This window comes from Mobula hypostoma, chromosome 6 (assembly GCF_963921235.1).
Source record: "Mobula hypostoma chromosome 6, sMobHyp1.1, whole genome shotgun sequence".
NCBI classification, from domain to species: Eukaryota; Metazoa; Chordata; class Chondrichthyes; order Myliobatiformes; family Myliobatidae; genus Mobula; species Mobula hypostoma.
In genome coordinates, this window is record NC_086102.1 from 179,413,699 (window position 1) to 179,419,648 (window position 5,950).

Here is a 5,950-nt window from a genome sequence, read left to right on the forward strand (position 1 = left end):
CTAGATCCTTGTATATTTTGACTCATCATCCAATGCCTTTAGCTCATACCTTACGCACTTCATTCTCATCCTGGTCACCCACCCTCTCTTGTCTGCAGAAATTCAAAACTTAGCTTGCAATTATCACTGCTTCATTTTAACATGTTCTTCTACTTGATACCCATTTTCTTTTTAATGGAAATGTACTCATGCCGAAATCCTTCTTATGACATATAATAGCCATATGCAAGCAATTTTGTAATTTCTGAAACATAATTCTATAATAATCTGCCTCTGAATTAATGACCAACCTTTAGATTCATCATTTATCCAGCGTGGTGTCTCATGCGCTCACTTGTAATGATTTCTTAGACCTGTCTGTGGCCTCACATTTCCCCTCCACAGAATGAGTTAATCCATTACACTATTCTGAGTACTTAAACATAATGTAACGGGGAAAACCTGAAGAAGGATTATAATTTTGACTATACAACAGCAAGTCTGTGGTTCAATACTGCATGCATTAAGTGCAAGGCAAATTCAAAAGGCGCTTCCTGCTATTTTTTTTATTTATTGAGATGCAGCATGGAGTAAGCATTTCTGGCCCGTCAAGCTGCTCCGCCCAGCAATCTCCCAATTTATTCGAAGCCTAATTGCAGGATAATTTGCAATGACCAATTAACCTACCAGTGAGAACATCTTGGGACTGTGGAGGAAACCAGAGAACCAGGAGAAAACCTATGCAGTTACAGGCAGCGGCAGGAATTAAACCCAATTCGCATGGGACTGTGATCGTGACACCCTAAATGTGTTGATAGAGATGACTGAGGAGCTCCTTTCACTGAATGGCTCAACCTTCATGTCCTTTATTCCTCTTCAACAGTTACTACCTCACAATCATCAGGCTTTAAGGGCTCTTTATCCTGTTATCTCATGTTCTTGTGAGTTATTGCTATTTATTTATATTTGCATTTGCACAGTTTGTTGCCTCTGCACTCTGGTTAGTCTTTCATTGATCCTGTTATAGTTGCTATTCTATAGATTTGCTGAGTATGCCCGCAGGAAAATGAATCTCAGGGTTGTATGTGGTGACATATATGTACTTTAATAATAAAAATTTACTTTGAACTTTGAACCTTGAGATTTTCAGCATGTGTTTTTCAAAATGCTGTTATGAACCTATGACTAATTCCTCTTTCTTTATGGGGTACAGTGCTCAGTAAAGCGACAGCGATGAAAAGGTCCAGGTGAATAACAGCATGATGGAATTGCAACAGAAAGCGAATAATGTTTTCTATTACGTGAAAGAAAATGACTTATAAATGCAAAGCTAATGCCTGGATTACTTTATAATTATTATTAGTCACAGTTTTGGTTTGGTTACACTCTGCAGACACAAAGAGCTCAAGCAACATTCCATTATTTTTAAACGAACAAAATTAATCTTTTTGGCCAAATGCTAATAAAAATAAATAAAATTCCTAAACTGAGCTGGGGATAAAAACTGAAAAATTCAACAACAGAGTTTCTTGTCTTCTGCACTCTGGTTGAACGCCATAGTTTGGCGGTCTTTTGTTGATTCTGTTATAGTTATTATTCTCCTCCAAAAGGACTACAACTCTGTCATGGTTTGGAGGCGCACGTGCCTCAGGGTCATCCGTGCCAAACAGGTCAAAGGTCCTCCAGGCTCAGGGGTTCAGCACAGGGCTAACGACTCCGTATGGTAAAACAAAATTGTTACAGAAACAGCAATGAGGAATGCTTCTACATCTGAACGTGATTGTATTGCTGAGGCTCCATCCAGGACTTGTGTGACTGGCAATACTGAAAACCGAGAGTAAACTACTGGCATGATGAAGGAAGCCCTGTGCACCACCAGAGATGGAGGACCTTCCTTGCTGCCCTAAATGCCAGCGGTATAACGGGCACGAAGAAGAAGTTAGTGTTCTATGGATTTATTGACAAGAAAATAATTCTCAGGGTTGTATATGATGACATATATGTACTTTGATAATATATTTACTTTGAACTTTGAACTTCTACTCGTGTGAACTGAACTTACCCTTGTTAAGAGGTCGGCATAGCAATGATACAAAAGCTTGTTAATTATTTGGCCGAACTTTGGTACTTTAACATTTTTTATGGAAGGAAACTAATTATGGGCAATAAAAGTCTGCTCTTTCCTTCACCTCTTTTGTAAAACAAATTCCCCAAACATTATTATTCGTAATCAGCAATATTTTACCAGCCTATAGATGCAATAATCAGACTGCAGACTGTATATGAATAAAGCCAAATGTATAATTTTCATATTTCCATGTGAAGACAGTTCAAGCTCACAGGAACTCATTTCAGTTCTATATTTATTGTTTGGTAAGTGATTACACAGATGCAAAGGTGAAACTTCTGTCACGTTGTCGTTAAAAACCAATGAAATGTACTGGCATTTTCTTTATTCTATCATAAGCCTCTTAGATATGAAGACATTTATTTTTTTATCTTCTGTTTTCAGGAGCTGTCAACCACGTACAAATCAGCATTTATTGCCTCTTCAGAGTTGCCACAAGCTCTGTTTTATGTAATTGGCAGGTTACTTTTATAAACACAAAAGATTCTGCAGATGGTGAAAACCTTGAGCAGCACACACAAAATGCTGGAGGAACTCAACAAGTCAGGCAGCACCTCTGAAGGGTCCTCATGAGGAATTTGAGTACGAAACATTGATTGTACAGATCCTACCTTAGAGAGCCAGTTAGCTTTTCAATGGCCATCCAAACTGATGTGAGTTCTGCAAATTTCCAGATTTTCAAACTGAATTCAATTTGCAAAGTGTTATAATCGAACTTGAACTCTGAATCACTAGTCTAAACCTCATTATTACCAACTAGTATTTTAAGCATAACCTGACACTGAGCAACCAACAGCATTCAATTTTGGGGCCATTACTTCAAATTCCCATTTAAATAGGATGTGCAGAGAGAATTCTGTAAATCATTTATCAACTGATCTACCGAGGGACGAATTCTACAGTCCAAGTAAAAGTAAGGCTTACAGTATTAACATGCTCAGCTCTTGAAATGTTCTTAAACGGAAGGCCAATTTCTTCTCCAACAAGGAGTCGTTAAACTCCACTCCTGTCTCTTTTCCCCTTTACGTCACTGGTGTTTATGACAGCAATGATGACCCTCCATCTCTGGTGTTATTCATACCTTCCTTCATCATGTCAGTAGCTTCCAATAGGTTTTTACTATTGTCAGTCTTGCAAGTCTAAATATAGTATTCAGTATTCAGAATATAGTACTAATGGTAAGACTCTTGGCAGTGTGGAGGATCAGAGGGATCTTGGGGTCCGAGTCCATAGGACGCTCAAAGCAGCTGCACAGGTTGACTCTATGGTTGAGAAGGTGTACGATGTATTGGCCTTCATCAATCATGGAATTGAATTTAGGAGCTGAGAGGTAATGTTGCAGCTATATAGGACCCTGGTCAGACCCCACTTGGAGTACTGTGCTACAGGAAGGATGTGGAAGCCATAGAAAGGGTGCAGAAGAGATTTACAAGGATGTTGCCTGGATTGGGGAGCATGCCTTATGCGAATAGGTTGCGTGAACTTGGCCTTTTCTCCTTGGAGCGACGGAGGATGAGAAGTGACCTGATAGAGGTGTATAAGATGATGAGAGGCATTGATCGTGTGGGTAGTCAGAGGCTTTTTCCCAGGGCTGAAATGGTTGCCACAAGAGGACACAGGTTTAAGGTGCTGGGGAGTAGGTACAGAGGAGATGTCAGGGGTAAGTTTTTTACTCAGAGAGTGGTGAGTACATGGAATGGACTGCCGGCAACGGTGGTGGAGGCAGATAAGATAGGATCTTTTAAGAGACTCCTGGACAGGTACATGGAGCTTAGGAAAATAGAGGGCTATAGGTAAGCCTAGTAATTTCTAAGGTAGGGACATGTTTGGCACAATTTTGTGGGCCGAAGGGCCTGTATTGTGCTGTAGGTTTTCTATGTTTCTATGTTTCTTGGGTGGAGACTCAGGAATACAGTCACACTGAGATGCAGGATTCTTCATTGCTGTTTCCAGAACAGTTCTGTTTGGCCAGCAAGGATTGTTAGCCCTGAGCTGAACCCCTGAACCTGGAGGACTAGTGGACCACTCTTAGTCTGGCCTCTACCCTGTGACTTGTTTGGCATGGATGACCCTACTAAGAGCCAAAGCATAGAGCCCTAACTCCAGCCAACATACAGTAGCTCTCTGGGTCACTAAGGTACGCAAGCCTCCAATCCATGACAGGGTTATGGTCCTCTTGGAGAGTCAAACAAGTATAGACAGCTATTTAAGATGCTCCAACATTAACTTCATAGAAGTAGCACCTCACCTTCCAGAGTACCAATGAAGATCACTAATGATGTAAAGTTGTTACCATTTTGTGGTATATACAACTGAACTACAGTGCTTAATTAAGTCTCACCAAATTTTATTAATTATCCTTTCTAATAACTTTGTAAGTGTTAAGTACTGACACCTCTCTAGTGTTGCAAGTATAGAGACATTCCTTTTGGCTTTTAGTTGTTGAATTATTTCAAGAGATGTCTTGAGGCAAATCAGGGTGGATAAATCCCCAGGACCTAACAAGATGTCCCCTCGAACCATGTGAGAGGCTAGTGTAGAAATTGCAATAGCTCTAGCAGAGATATTTGAAACATCCTTAACCGCAGGATTGGAGAATGGCTAATGTTGTTCCATTCTTTAAGAAAGGCTCTAAGAATAAGCCAGAAAATTATAGGCTAGTGAGCCTGACATCAGTAGTGGTATGTTATTGGAAGGCATTCCAAGAGAATGAACACATAAAGTATTTGGATAGACAGGGACTGCTTCGAGATAGTCAACATGGCTTTGCACGTGGTAGGTCACGTCTAACCAATCTCATGGAGTTTTTGAGGAAATTATCAGGGAAGTTGATGAAGACAAGGCAGTGGATGTTGTCTACATGGACTTTAGCATGGCCCTTGACAATGTCCTGCATGGGAGGATGATCAAGAAGGCTCTGTCGCTTGGAACTCATGATGAGGTAGTAAATTGGATTAGACATTGAAGAATCCAGCGAGCAGTAGTAGATGGTTGCCACTCCATCTAGAGGTGTGTGAATACTGGTATGCTGCAGGGCTTGGTGCTGGGTCCACTGTTGTTTGTCATCTATACCAACAATCTGGATGATGATGTAGAAAACTAGATCAGCAAATTTTTGGATGACACCAAGGTTGGGGGTATAATGGATGGGGAGGAAGTCTATCAAAGTTTGCAGTGGGATCTGGACCAGCCAGAAAAATGGGCTGAAAATGGCAGATAAAATTTAATGCAGACTAGTACGAGGACAAACCAGTGTAGAACTTACACAGTGAATGGTAGGGCACTGAGGAGTGCAGTAGAACAGATGGACCTAGGAGTATAGGTGCATAACTCCTTGAAAGTGGTGTCACAGTTAGACAGGTTTGTAAAGAAAGATTTAGGTACATTGGCCTTCATAAATCAAAGAATTGAGTACGAGAGTTGGTGCAGAGAATATGTCCAAGGATGCTGCCAGGATTTGGGAACCTGAGTTATAGGGAAAGGTTGAAAAGGTTAGGAGTCTATTCCCTGGAACGTAGAAGGTTGAAGGGAGACTTGATAGAGGTATACAAAATTATTAGGGGTATAGATAGGGTAAATTCAAGTAGGCTTTCTCCGTGGAGGTTGGGTGAGACGAGAACTAGAGGTCATTGGTTAAGGGTGAAAGGTGAAATGTTTAAGGCGAACATGAGAGGGAACTTATTCAGTCAGAGGATGGTGAGAGTGTGAAATGAGATGCCAGCAGAAGTGGTGGATACAGGCTCAATTTCAACATTTAAGTGAAATTTGAATAGGTATGTGGATTGCAGGGCTATGGTCCAGGTGCTGATCGATGGCACAAGGCAGATTAATATTTTGGCATGA